General features: G+C 50.6%; 1 protein-coding gene across 2 annotated transcripts in view; it reads right to left on the bottom strand.

Annotated features, from left to right (window-relative positions):
• The window catches only part of KIAA1671 (KIAA1671 ortholog), a 186,065-nt gene that overhangs the window by 154,518 nt on the left and 16,479 nt on the right, over nucleotides 1-15,068 (bottom strand). Inside the window, exon 1 of one of the 2 annotated variants that reach the window (XM_061170489.1) lies at nucleotides 10,880-10,970. The exons of the other annotated variant lie outside the window; for it this stretch is intronic. The gene's annotated coding sequence lies outside the window, so the exon portion shown is untranslated. Of the gene's footprint in view, nucleotides 1-10,879; nucleotides 10,971-15,068 lie in introns of those variants that run through there. 2 annotated transcript variants of the gene reach the window in all.

The following is a 15,068-nucleotide window of genomic DNA, read 5'->3' as shown; positions in this document are numbered from 1 at the left end:
ACGGGGAATGGATAAGCCAACATGCCAGGACAAGGATGGCAGCATGTGACAAGGGAGGTGAAGGGAATGAGGTCTGTGAAGTGAATCATGGTTGAGCCCCATGGATTGGGTGATCAAGGAAGACTTCTTGGAGGAGGTGACATTTCAGCTGCATAACCTAAAGGATCAGAGGGAGCCAGCCAAGGGAAAACCATGAGGTCTAGAGTTGGAAAAGAGCTCAGGGCATTGAGGGAAAGGCAATTTCTGCTAACCTGGCTGGGTTGAAGTGGCAAAAAGTGGCAAGGGCTGAATCTGGACAAGGGACAATGAGCAGATCTGAGGCCACCTATGAGAGTGCACTTGGGGTTCTCCCAGAAACACCTTCCTCTCCCTGCCTCCCCTGCATCCTGATCTGCTTTCCTGAGTGGGAGAGGGTGGAGTTACCGCCTGCCTGCCAGGAGCCTCGCTGAGTCCCCCACTCCCAGGGGAGGGTGTCTCACATGTCAGCATCCTCCAGGTGAGAACTGCTGGCTTCAAGGCAGGTAGAGGGAGAGGCAGAGAGAGCTGCTTTGAGATCGGCACCTGGCAAGTGGGGGTCTGAGTCAGAAGAGAGCTTCAGGTAGCAGCTCACAGCATGCAGAATCGAACTCAAATCCTGCCTTTGTGCACTTGGGCTCCTTATCTTCCTTAGCCTCAGCCTCCTCACCTGTTGAATGGGTTTATGATCCTATCCAGTTCCAAAAGTAGCTGAGAGGTTTGCTAAGGACGTAAAAGTGCTTGGCACTGCTTATTTATTGACTCCATTTTTACTGGTCTCCTACTATGTGCCAGGCACCGTACCAGGAGCTGGGATGCACCTGTGAACAAGACAGGGCCAGCTTGGGGGTGGCAGGGGACACATGTAATGTTCACACAAGTCGGTAATTACAAAGACAGGATTTTACAAGCACATAGTAGGTGTGTTCCCTCCATCTGAGACCATGTCCTCCACTAAAAGCCCAGAGCCTACAGCCACGACATGGCAAGTTAAGACTCTGGTTTCCTGGCAGAGACCCTGGTATGGGCATCCTTAAAGAATCCAGCTCTTTAGGGGTCAGTCTCAGCTCTGGCAGGGTCCAAGCCCTGGCCCCTACCCCCACCCGCTGGCTACATCCCTAAACCCCAGAGACAACCTCTCAGGAGATCAGCTGCGGGCGTGGTCAGTTATGCCAAGGGCGGTGTCCGCCAGCACAGGCATGAGTCATGTCCTGCTCTGTAGAGGAGGGGGAGGGGTCCCCAGACCCATGTCTGCAAACGCTGATATGGTGTGGCCACGCCGAGGAAGGAGGGGACGCGAGGGGACAAGCATGGACAGGGCAAGCCCAGGTCCCGGACCTCCCCATACTGGTGGAAATAACAAGCCCAACCACAGAACAAGCATTCACCCCATGCTTGCTGGGCATGTCCCCAGCTCTAAAATAAACTCTGGATAGAGATTATCTCCTTGATTCCTCCCATTACCCCATGACTACAGGTTTCATTATTTTTCCCACTTAAGAAAGGAGGAAACTAAAGCTTAAGGAAATTAAAAGCCTAGTCCAAGGTCACTCATCTTGTCAAACTTCAGAGCCAAAAGGCTGAACCCCTCTCCTGGATTGGCAGGAATGAAGACAGGGGACAATCTTAAAAATACGGAAGGGTGGGTCCCCAAAGCTGGCCTGAGTGACAGGCACTGCCTGGGCCAGGCCCTCAGCAGGACAGAGGGGCTGAGCGGTCAAGGGGAGGCCTTTGGTTGGGGCTTGTGACTTTGGCTGTGTGTCCTGAGCCTCAGTTCCCCTGCTGGGCAAAAGGGCCTGGCACACCCATCAAGCCCCAGGCCCTTCCCACAGGTGCGGCGGGAAGACCAGCCGTCCAGGCTACGGCAGGAGTCCAAGGCCAGCATCCTTGAAGCTGCCCACCTGCAAGTCCAGGTCACCATGGGGCCACCATGACTCCACCCCTCAAGGACGGGCAAGGCCAGGGTGTGAGCCAGCGCCTGCTGGGCCATCCTGTTGACACCCAGAGGTGACCTGTTCACACTGGGGCCGGGCTGGAGGCAGTGGTTCTGTAGCCCAAAGCCAATACCAGCACCCAGGGCAGCTGCTGGCGTGTGCTCACGTCTGGCACGTGTGTGTGTGTGTGTGTGTGTGTGGTGGGCCAGGGCTGTCGTTAGAAGCTCAGACTCTGGAACCACCCCACCTGGGTTTATATACTGCCTCAGCCACTTCTAGTCTGTGTGATCCTGGGCAAATTACAACACCTCTCCAAGCCTCAGTTTCCTCATCTGTAATATGGGGATGATGAGAGCCTCTCTCGGGGGCTGGCTGTGAGAAGTAACTGAATTAAACTAATTAATTAAACTAAGTGTTCAAGAAAGAGCAGCTCTTACTATTTATCGTGGTGACAATGACACCTGTGGATCTCCATGGTAACCGCCATTGTCATGTGGGTCCACATACGTGGAGTATGTCAGTGGAGGAACTAGATGGGGTGTCATGCATCTGTGGGGGTCATTTTCATCTTTGCCTCATGCTTTGGGGGCTAAAGTAAAAATGTATTAGGACCTCCCTGGCGGTCCAGTGGTTAAGACTCCACGCTTCCACTGCAGGGGGTGCAGGTTCGGTCCCTGGTCGGGGAACTAAGGTCCTGCATGCCAAGCAGAGCGGCCAAACAATAAAATAAAATTTTAAAAAAATGTATCCCCTACCTCCATCATAAAACTTATTCACCGCCCCCCCACCCTGCCAGCCACTCAACTAGTTAAGACACAAAGGAAGCCAAGGCCCCATTTTTACATCTCAAGAATAAACATCTAGGGGGCATGAAACTAACAATCCCCATAACCCCTCCAGAGTCAGCAACATCCCTGCTCTCAGGCAGCTCACAGTCAGGGGTTAGGGGAGCCGAGCAGAACTCAAAGAGAAACCCAAGAAAGGTTTCCATACAAACTGTGAGGAAAGTAAAGGGGGCACACCAGGAAGGTACAACAGAGGGAGAGGCAGCAGAACAGCCTGTGCAAAGGTCCTGAGGCAGGAGATCCTTTCAGGGAACCAAAAGCACAGGGTTTTCCAGGGCCAGAGAACACCAGGTACTCAAGGCTGGAGAGATGGACCAAGGAATGTGAATCAATCTAAATGTCCAATGACTGGGGTTTGGTTAAACAGACTATGGTATTCTTTGGAAATTTTATGCACTTGTCCGAAATGAAGTTTACCAAGATGGGTAATGGGAGAAACTAGTTAATAGCATGATTTAAGTGGAAAAAAAGGAAGCTTCAAAGCTGTATACATCTGGGGTTTTGAAAAAAAAACTGTAAGCAGCATAATCTATGGGAAAAACAAAGGCACCCTCAAAAATACAAATATCCCCATGCCAAAAGTTCACGGTGATTATCCAATGGTGGTGGGCTTACTTCCAGAGGATATTTTTTCTTCCTGGTGTTTGGCATGTATAATGTTCCATTAGAAAAAAATTTTTAATGTTTAACAAAGAGTGAGAAAAAAGCTCCCTGCCATCTTCTGCCCAGATCCCCAAAGCCCAGAGAGGTTTCTGGAGCTGCGTTTTAAAGATGATAGCCTTCTTTTCTGTTCAAATCTCAAACAAAGCCTGCTGGGCAGAGGTCCCGGCGGGGGGGACACTCGCCCCGCACACCCTCCCGGCACCAACACAGCAGCTAAGACAACAGCCAGTGTTTTCTTGGGGGGCCGTGGAGAGGGGGGCTCGTGAGCTCTGGTTAAACCTCATGAACTCGTCCCAAATAGTTTCTTCCCCACCCAGGGACTCTCCCTTTCCTGTGGCTCAGGGTCTGCCTTCCTCCCACATCTTCCCTCGGGCCAGCCCATCCCCCCAGAGCCCTGACCAGCCCTGAATTCCTGGGGCCTGGAAGGCCAGAGTCTTCCATCTTCGAGACTACGCAGCCCAAGCTTCTTGGTTACACCGGCAAGGAGAGCCCGAGGGGGAAGAAAGTTGCCCAAGGACATCCAAAAAGCCCGGGCAAGGTCCACACTGGAAACTGGAACTCCTCACCAGGACCGTTCACTCAACAAATATCCATTAATTCACTCAACAAATATCCATTAACTAAGCACCGACTATGTGCATGGGGGATGCAGCCTCAAAGCAAACTGTCAAGGGCTCTGCTCTAGAAGGTAGAGCTTTCAGTAGACAAAAGGAAAGGATGAAATCGTTTAGGAGCCGACCAGGGCTGCGAAGGCAATAAAGCAGGGTTATGTGATGAGAGTCCAGGTGGCGAGGAGCAACTCTACCCTGGGGGGATGGGGAGGACTCTGAGGAGGTGACTGGCATCTGAGCTGAGACCCAAGGGAAGGGGAGGGGCCTGCCATGCAAACAGCTCAGGAAAGAGCCTCCAAAAGGAAGGCCAGAGGCAGGCAGGTGGGAAGGGGGAGGATGAGGTCGTCTGGAGGGGCAGGATGGATGGGGGGGTCAGGCAGAGCCTCTGTGGGAAGGAGTGGGAATCCACTCCGACGTGGGCTTTAGCAGGGCTGTGAAGCATCTGGAAGCTCACTCCGGGCACCCAGAGGAGAATAAACTGCCGAGGACAAGAGTGGAGGCCCCTGCTGCCTCCCAGGTGTGAGAGGAGGGCGGCCTGGGCGGGTTCAGTGACAGTGGGACGGAGAGAAGAGACACTGTGGCTTTAAAAACAGATGACGGGACTGGCTGAAGGACTGAATGTGAGGGTGAGAGGAAGAGCGTGAACCCCCTCCCGACATGAAGCAGGGAAACCAGAAGGGACCGAAAAAGTTCAATTCAGAACTCCCACCATGAATGTAAACTGGTGCAGCCACTATGGAAAACAGTATGGAGGGTCCTCAAAAAACTAAAAATAGAGTTGCCATATGATCTAGCAATCCCACTCCTGGGCATATACCCAGACAAAACTATAATTCAAAAAGATACATACACCCCAACGTTCACAGCAGCACTATTTACAATAGCCAAGACATGGAAACAACCTAAATGTCCATCAACAGATGAATGGATAAAGAAGATGTGGTATATATATACGATGGAATACTACTCAGCCATAATAAAGAACGAAATAATGCCATTTGCAGTAACATGGATGGACCTAGGGATTATCATACTAAGCGAAGTAAGTCAGACAGAGAAAGACAAATATCATAGGACATCACTTGTATGTGGCATCTAAAATACGACACGTATGAACATATCTACGAAACAGACTCACAGACAGAGAACAGACTTGTGGTTGCCAAGTGTGGGGGAGGGAAGGATTGGGAGTTTGGGATTAGCAGGTGTAAACTATTACATATAGGATGGAGAAACAACAAGGTCCTACTGTACAGCACAGGGAACTAGATTCAATATCCTGTGATAAACCATAATGGAAAAGAATATGAAAAAGTATATATGTATAATGGAATCACTTTGCTGTACAACAGAAATTAGCACAACATTGTAAACCAGCTATACTTCAATAAATTTAAAAAAAAAAAAAGCAAAAAAAAACCTCCCACCACTCAGAAGCAGGGAGCGTGCCGGGCCTGGTAATTCACCACTAGTGCAAAGGGCAGAGTCAGAGAGACCTGGGTTCAAATCCTGACTCCACCACTTACTGGTTGCATGACCTTGGACACGGCAATCCCCCTGCCCAAGCCTGGGTTTCCTCACCCATGAAATGGGGATAGTGATGCAGAGCCCGAATGGGCACGGAGGGCCCCAGGGCAGCAACTGGGACAGAGCAGTTCCCTTTCCTCCCCTGTCTTTGGGGCTGACGCCCACTGCAATCCTCAGGTGAGTTAAATCACCCCAAAGCCCATTTTTAAAGAACTAACATCAATAGTTACTTTCTCCCCAAAGGATCATGTGAAGAAGAAATGGGAATTCTTCCCACTGAGGGGGGTCGGAACAGAGACACCCTAAACATAACAAGCAGGCTCCCAGCCCCAAGGCGGTAGTCTCTGGAATCCTGCGACCCGCAGAGGGAGCTCAGCAGGACCCCTTCTAGCTACAGCACTTCGGTCGTTGCCCCCTCCCTGGAGCACGAGGAATGAAGGCTAACACGATTCAGGGCTCAAAGGATGCGAGGTCAGACTCAAATGCAAGCTTGGTATCAGAAAATCACTCTCCCCACCGCAAGCCTCGGGTTCCCCACTTGGAAAGCAGAAATAAGGAGCCCAACCTTGCAGGAGTCCATAAGATTAGCTGTCGGGGGAGGCGCCTGCCCGGGCTGGGGGCTCAGGAGGTGCGTTCTCAGGACCAAGAGCACGATGCTGAATTAATGGCTCCAAAAAATATCCAGGTCCTAAGCCCTGGAAGCAGGATCCCTGTTACCGTACATAGAAAAAGGGTCTTTGCAGATGTACTTTCGTTCAGGATCTTGAGATGGGAGGATCAGCCTAGATCACCTGGGTGGGCCCTAAATGCAATCACATGTGTCCTTAAAAAAGGGAGGCAGAGGGAGAATTTGCCTAGGGAAGAGAAAAGGCCATGTGACAGTCTCAGCAGAGAAACACTTGACGATCGATGCTCAGCTGTGGCTCTGAAGATTCAGGAAGGGAACTCGGAATGCGGCAGGCTATAGAAGCTGGAAAAGGCAAGGATTCTCCCCAACAGCCCCTGGAGGGAGCCGACACCTCGGCTCCTGCTCAGTGAAACTGATTCCAGAACCAGAAGAGAATAAACGTCTGTTGTTTTAAGCCTTTAAGGTTTGTAATAATTTGTTAGAGCAGCCACAAGAAACAAATACAGAGGCGTTTGGCACTCCAAGCCCAAAGGACTGGATCAAGACTTATAGCCAGATGCAGTCCTGGGCCAAGTTAGAATTTCCGCAGGTGGAGCCTGGGCACGGCTATTTTTATGGAACTCCCAGAGGGACGCCAGGGATCGTCCAGGGGTGAGAAGCACAGGGTCTGGGAGCAGGAGGAGCTCAAAAAACAGCCACTTTTCAGACACAGCCTCCCCAGCCCTCGTCCCCTGAAACATAGCCACCTGTCACTTGTCCGCCTCCCCCCAGGGCTGTGAGCGCTCCAGGGCAGGGGTCCCGCCTTATTGCCCTGAACTCATCATCACCAGGTATTTCCAAACCCTGTATCTGGGAACAAGGTGTGGCCCCAACCCAGACCAAGGAGGAATCACAGCATCAAGCCCTGAAGCACTAGGATGGGGGTTGACCTGGGGGCTGAGGGGGATCAGAGGAAGGAGGACCAGGGGCTGCCGGGGGAGGAGTGGGGGGAGGGAGTGGAGAAGACTTCCTGCAGGGGAGACACCTGAGCTAGGTCTTGAAAAAGGCACTAAATCCCAGTGCAGTGGATGCTGTCAGTGTCCTATCTGCAACCCTGAACACTCCCACAATTTTCAAAAGCCCTGCAGTCTCTGCCTAAGGGCTTTCCCCTGCTCTGGGGGCCTGGGTGCAAGACGGCCGGAAGTAGCCAGGAGTTGACGCCCCAGGAGCTGGAGTATAAATACCCCAGCTCTCCCATCCCTCGGGGAAACACCTAAGGTGCAACGTCCTCATCAAAATCTAAGATGGCTGAGCTCTCATCTCTGGGACCTCACTACCCATCTCTCCCCTTCACCCTTTGGCTTGGGCCATGCACACTTTTCTGTTCCTTGTCCTTGTGCCACCCTCCCCTCCACCAACTCCTCCCTACACCTCAGACCTTTGCTCCCGCTCTTCCCACTGCCTGGAAGAGGGGCTGTCTCTCCCTCCACTCAGTTCTCCACTTAAATGTCATTTCTTCAAAGGGGCTTTCCCTGAACACCAGACAGGAGCGCCCCCGTCTCAGTGCTGTATCCTCTGTACCACCCTTCTCACCGACCAAAATGATCTTCCTGTTGGTTTACTCACTTTGATTCTGTCTAGAAACCCATGGGCCAAATCTGTTTTTGTAGGGCCTGTGAGCTAAGGATGGTTTTCACATTTTTAAACCATTGGGGAAAAAAATCAAAAAAACAATATTTCGTGACACATGGAAATTATAGGAAAACCACGTTTCGGTGTCCCTGAATAAAATCTGATTGGAGCACAGCGGCATGCACTTGGCTACATATTGTCTCTGGCGGTCAGCAGTTGTGATGGGGGTCTTATGGTCTGAAGAGCTGAAAATAGTTACTATCTAGTCCTTTACAGGAGAAGCTGGCAGACCAGGGTGCGGGAGCTTGTCTGTCTCTTCCATAGGTGAGTCCCTGGCGGCTGCATAGGGCCAGGCCGAGGCAGGTGTTGGAATAACAAAGGGTGGATGATTAACCCAAGGACCTGTCTCCAGCAAGGGGTTGAGCATCACCCAGATTTGCAATGAGTGGATGGGTGGAAGGACAGATGGATGGATGGACACATGGATGGATGGATGAATGAATGAAATATACATGCCTCAAAGGGAAGCTATAGGCATCATCCCTTGGGGTGGCCCAAAGTCCCTCCACGGAGTCCCAAACCAGAGTCTGACATCCCCTGGGTGGGCGTCCCTCTGACAACACCAGGCTGGCCTTGACATTCCGTGGGCCCAGAACGCTAAAGAGAGGATGTGATTCATTCGACAGGGCCTTTCACCAGGAGAGGAAGGAAACCAGCCCTCAGATCCCGAACCAAGTTTAACTCCTCTCCGCCACACACACACACACACACATATAAAACACGTACACACACACACACACACACAGCATCTCTCAACCTTGCTGGGTAAGGAGTCCATCCCAGCAGCGAGGCTTGGGGAGGGAGTCAGCGGTGTCTGGCTCAGCTTTCTCCCCAGGGAGCAGCCCACAGCTCTCTCCAAACACAGTTGGAGAAAAATCCTCACCAGAAGGGGGGCATTCCAGAGCAATCCCTCTGTCTCCCCACCCCACCCCACCCCGACCCCAGCACCAAGACAAGGAGAGAACTAAAGAAACAAGAGACCGGAGCAGGAAATAATGACCTTGCACCACACTGGGAATTTCAGATCCAGCAAATAAGCCTGTCTCTTAGGAGGATATTAACATCCTCAATACCTGGGAGATGGCACTTAATTTATGTTTTCAATCCCAGGATGGGTGAAATGAACATGTTCACACTTTGGAATGTTTCATCTGAATAGATACGAATTTTTACTTCTCAAGAAGAAGAGAGTTCTTTTCCATGTGAATAGACACCCCAAATGTCACAGAAACATCAGCTCAAAGGTTCTGGGACAGTCTTAACTATCCTGCCATTTCCTTTGGGCCTTGGCCCAAGATTTTATCACAACCCTCCAAAATGCTCTTTGGTGAACAGGGCAGTGTTTATTGCCCTTGGCCTGCTTTTTCTCCTCTGGAGCTCTGCTCTGAAGGGGAGGATCCTAGCAGCTCACAGATATAAGGGAATTAACGCCACACTAAGTTGCCAAAGCTACCTTATCCCCATTGCATAGCTAAACCTTCCATGGGCTGAGCAAATGACACAGCACAGGCAGCAACAGGTGTAAAATCAATGCATTTCCCCTGCCCCGGAATCCCAGCTGTCTCTGAAAATGGACCTTCAAGGTCCAAGGACCTTCACCTCCAGGTGCCTGAGCATTCACAAGACAGAAGACATTGGTGAATGTCCTGAGTGCTCTTCATCCTAGCTGTGTGATCCTAGGAAAACTGCTTACCCTCTCTGGGCCTTCACTTCCTCAAGGGATATTAGCACTGCCCTACCTCCCTGCCAGGGCTCTGAAGATTAAAGCACTCGTGGGAAGCAAATGTGCTGGGGTAAACCTTAAAGCATGTATACTGTTAGTCACTGCCATGCCCCTTCCCCGTCTACAGTTAGAATGACCTTGTTTTAAAAAAAAACAAAATAGGGAACTATATTCAATATCCTGTGATAAACCATGAATGAAAAAGAATATAAAAAAGAATGTATGTATATGCATAACTGAGTCACTCTGCTGCACGACAGAAATTAACACAACGTTGTAAGTCAACTGTACTTCAATTAGAAAAAAAAAAGATAACCGTTTTCCAAAAAGGGAATCCAATCACGTTATGCCCCCGTTTAAACTCGTCAGAGGCACTTGGGATGAAGTCCATCCCTTTTCCGGGGCTCCGTGCTGCAGCCCCCCAGTCTCTCTGCCCTCAGCCCCGACAGCTCCCCTTGTTTATCCTTCCCCCGTCACACTCGCCTCAGCTGCCCTCCCACCGGAAAGCCTTCGCACATGCTGTTCCCTCTGCCTGAATGACCCCCTCCCCCCAACTCCCCACCCTCCCTGACCACACACACATGTTTAGGTCTCAGCTTTAATGGCTCTTCCTCAGCATAGTGGGTTGAATAGTGTCCTCCTAAAATTCATGTCCATCTGGAATCTTGGAATGTGACTTTATTTGGTCTTTGCAGACATAATGATGTCTCAGTGAAGTCATATTGCATTAGGGTGGGCCCTGATCCAATGACTGGTGTCCTCATAAGAAAAGAAAATGCAGATATACAGACACAAGCCAAGAAACACTAAGGACTGCCGGAAGCCACCAGAAACTGGAAGAAGAAAGAAAGGGTTCCCCTTAGAGCCTTTGAGGGAGTGTGGCCCTGCTGACACCTTGATTTTGGACTTCTAGCCTCCAGACTGTAAGAGAATACATTTCTGTTGTTCTCAGTAACACAGATTGTGGTTACTTGTTACACCAGCCTCAGAAAAATGTGAGCCGACCCCTCAGCTAAAGCACCTCCCCCAGACTATCTTCAAAGCCTCCTGCTCCTCTTCCTCTCCCTGCCATGTCCGCCTCCCCGCCAGCCCATAAACTCTCAGGGAGAAGGGGTCTCAGCTGCCGGGTTTCCTGCGGCAACCAGCTCAGAGCCTGGCCCCGGCAGGCATCCAATAGTAGTTTCCAAATGAATTAATTTGCCAGATGCACCAAGGGAAGCTCAGAGAGACCAAGGGAAGCTCAGAGAGGTCAAGGGACTCACCCAAGGTCACACTCCAGGAAGAGGCAGACCGCTGGCCTCCACACCGGTGATCCGAGGAGCCGGGATGCCTACGTCCACCCCACAGGGACTCCAGCCCTGCAGGACAGGCCTCTTCTCCCTCCTGACTCCCAGCTACGAGGTCCGTGCCCTCTGGGCTCTGTGCCCGACCCAGGACCTGACCTCCTTGGCAGGGACCCGTCTCAACTCAATGAACCTGTAGATAAAAGCCTCTTCAGTCCTGGGACAGCCGTGGGGCAAGGGATGCCCTGGGCTCTGGGTTAATCCCACGCCCACAGGGCAGTTCGGGGCGATGGCCACTCAAGACCGTGGGCCTCGCCCACGGGCCTCGCCCACGGGAATCCACTCTCCCTATCACCCCGGCTCCTCCCTCATGCCCTCATTGCCTGACTCTGCAGCTATGAAGCATGGGAGGCCACATAGTCCAAGGGCTGGACAATAAATAGCACTGACTCATGAAGGAAAAGTAGTTCCAGGCAGGAGAACATCTCCACTGGGTGCTAGCCTGTCCTTAACACTTATGTAACACTAGCTAATTACACTTTTTACTAAAGAGAGCAAGGCCTCTGGCTCAAAACCCTTGGGGGTTGCAGCATTTACAGTCTGGCCTCCGCCTACGCACTTTCTGCATCCGCGGTTTCCGCATCCACTGATTCAACAGACCGCGCACCGTGTACTGTGTTTACCCCCCGCAGTTGGTTGCATCCGAGGATGAGGAAGCCACGGATACGGAAGGCCGCCTGTCCTAGACTGGACTTAAGCATCCGCGGATTTGGGTACCCGGGTGGCTCTTAGGACCAATCCCCCGCAGATACCGAGGGATGACTGAATTTAGTTGAAATCTGCTGACACGGTTTGATTGCCTTTGAACCTTGAAAGTAAACTTCTGTTTATGGCCAGAGATACTGGCTTTTCCAATTTTTACATGGATTTTTTAAGTACACCTAGGTGGGTGGCTCTAAAGTATTAGGTGACTAATAACATAGAAAGTATACAGGCATACCTCGTTTTTTGGCCCTTCGAAGATACTACGTTTTTCACAAATTGAAGGTCTGTGGCTACCCTGCGTTGCGCAAGTCTATAGGTGCCATTTCCCAACAGCCTTTGCTAACTTCCTGTCTGTGTCATATTTTGGTAACTCTCGCGATATTTCAAACCCTCCACCAGCAAAAAGGTTACGATTAGCTGAAGGCTCAGATGATGATCAGCATTTCTGAGCAATAAAGTATTTTTTAATTAAGGTATGTACATTGTCTTTTTCGACATCATGCTATTGCACCCTTAACAGACTACAGTATAGTGTAAACATAACTTTTGTGTGCATTGGGAATCCAAAAATTCATGTGACTCGCTTTTTTATCGTATTGGCTTTCTTGTGGTGGTCTGGAACCGAACTCGCAATATCTCCGAGGTATGCCTGTAGAGACGGGGCAAAAATTATGAAGATGGTGTGGGGATGACAGAGCTTGGGGAACTCAGCACTCATTCATTCATCATTCTTTCATTAACTCACTCACTCTAGCGAAGACGCAGACACACACATGTCCCTTGGATATTTTTGTGGTAAATTCCGCAGCTTTAGCCAGAGTCGAGTGACATGTTATCTGGGCGTGCCTCTTGGGCCAGGTGCCCGTAAGAATCACCTGGGGAGATTTCTTTTTTAAAACAGATGCTCGAGGGCTTCCCTGGTGGTGCAGTGGTTGAGGGTCCGCCTGCCGGTGCAGGGGACACGGGTTCGAGCCCTGGTCTGGGAGGATCCCACATGCCGCGGAGCAACTGGGCCCATGAGCCACAACTGCTGAGCCTGCGCGTCTGGAGCCTGTGCTCCACAACAAGAGAGGCCGTGATAGTGAGAGGCCCGCGCACCGCGATGAAGAGTGGCCCCCGCTCGCCGCAACTAGAGAGGGCCCTCGCACAGAGGCGAAGACCCAACACAGCCAAAAATAAAAATAAAATAAATAAATAAATTTAAAAAAAAAACAAAAAAAAAACAGATGCTCGGGCCCCACCCCAGACCCACGGAGTATGAGCCTCCAAATGGTGGTCCCAGCACCTGTACTTTCCGAAAGCTGCCAGGGGTGGGAGGGTATTTCTTCTGAACAGCCAAGTGCCAGGTATTCAGCCGCTGCTTCCTCCCCAGTGACCCAGAAGCTGGGACTACGGTGCCCAGAGAACATCCTGGAAGAATAAGATCCGGGCCTTAAGCGTTTCTCCCCAAAAAAGACACATGCCAGGGTGTGCCCTGGGTCAGTGAGAATTGAGTTCTTTAGCGTTTCCTCAGCATCTAACCCAGGCCAGCACCCCTGTGGCAGCCCTGGGGCTCATCCTGAGAAAGTTCCCAGTCGGGTGGGAGAGGCCGAAATATTTCCAGAAAACGCATCCCATGATGCAGCAGACATTCTAACAGGAACTGAGGCCTCACAAATACAGCTTCTAAGAATCTCCCACAAAAATCAGGTGCCAGCCACACCTATTAGGATGGCTGGTGTTTAAAAAAAAACAAACAGAAAATAACAGGTGTTGGTGGGATGCAGTTGTACGTTGCTGGTGGGAATGTAAAATGGTGCAGCTGCTGTGGAAAACAGTGTGGTGGTTCCCCAAATAATTAAAAATAGAATTATCATACCATCCATCAATCCTAGTTCTGGGTAACTACCTAAAATAATTGAAAGGAGGATCTCAAAGAGATATTTGTACACCCATGTTAATAGCAGCATTCTTCACAATAGCTAAAATGTGGAAGTAACCCAAGTGTCCAGGTACACGACTGAGGAATGGATAAACAAGGTGTGGTGTTTATGCACAATGGAATATTATTCAGGCTTAAAAAGGAAGGAAATTCCGACACAGGCTACAACATGGGTGAACCTTGAGGACATTATGCTCAGTGAAATAAGCCAGACACAAAAGGACAAATATTGCATGAGCCCACTTACAGAAGGTATCTAGACTAGTCAAATTCACAGAGACAGAAAGTGGAGTAACAGATATCAGGGGATGCGGGAAGCTGGGAATGGGGAGCTAGTGTTTAATGGGTGCAGAGTTTCAGTTTTGCAAAATGAAAAGAATTCTGGAGATGGATGGTGATGACGGTAGTATATTTAATGCCGCTGAACGGTACACCTAAAAATGGTTAAGATGCTAAATTTACATCATGTGTACTTCATCACGATTTTAATATAATTTTTATTTTTAAAATCTGGTGCCAGATTTTGCTGCCTGGGTTCAAATCCCAGTTCTACCATGGTGGCCTTAGGCAAGTTATTTTGCCTTTCTGTACGTTAGTTACCACATCTGTAAAATGAGTATAAAAATAACAATCCCTGCCTCATGGGGCCACTGGGAGGATGAAATGAATTAATCGTTATAAAGTGCAGAGCAGTGTGCCTGGTTCACAGCATGTGTTCAGTGTGTTAACAGCTATATGATGGTGGTGGCTGTTATTACCATCCCCCCTCTGAGCTTTTGGAGGACACCCACATGAAAAATATGTAGGTCCAGGGGAGTGTATTTTTGGCCTTGTGGTTTGGTTAATACCAGGTGCCACTTATGAGTAAGGAATAAAGACTATGTACTGCAGGTGAGAAAGTGGAGAAATTAAACTCAGTGAGGACAGAGGCCAATTCAGCAATAAAATGTCCCTGCCCGGAGCCCAGAGTCAAGAGCCCTCTGCCCTCGGCTTGCTGGGTGACACAGGTCAAAGACCCTGCCCTCTCTGGGCTTCAGCAGCCCCAGCTCTCCCACCCCACCCCGCTGCGAATCTAAGGGTGAGAAACCAGTCCATAGAACAACCTGTGAGCACATCAGACCCCTGGGCCCCACCAGAACCCCGGGGGAGGGAAGGGGGGGAAGGTGGGTGCCCCCAAGTGACCACAGGGTTAGAGGGACTCGGACACACTCAGGCCTTTCTGTTTCTGACTCACACCCCAGCAGGAAGTTGGGGGTGGATCCTGCCTACCATCCACCGATTCGCCTCACCAAGGCCAATGACCCCATTTGTCAAGGGCCCAGACAGCAGAACACAGAGTCCCTGGCCTTGGACCAACATTTTATCCAGAATCTCTGGACAGGAAGGGCCCCTGAGGGTTCACATCATCCATCCCCCTGCCTCCATCACCCTTTGGTTTCCCCCTTCTCAAAGAAACACAGCCCCAAGGTTGCAAGGTCATCC

This window comes from Eubalaena glacialis, chromosome 15, assembly GCF_028564815.1.
Source record: "Eubalaena glacialis isolate mEubGla1 chromosome 15, mEubGla1.1.hap2.+ XY, whole genome shotgun sequence".
In the NCBI taxonomy this organism is placed as follows: Eukaryota; Metazoa; Chordata; class Mammalia; order Artiodactyla; family Balaenidae; genus Eubalaena; species Eubalaena glacialis.
This window is presented reverse-complemented; position numbering and strand designations above follow the sequence as displayed.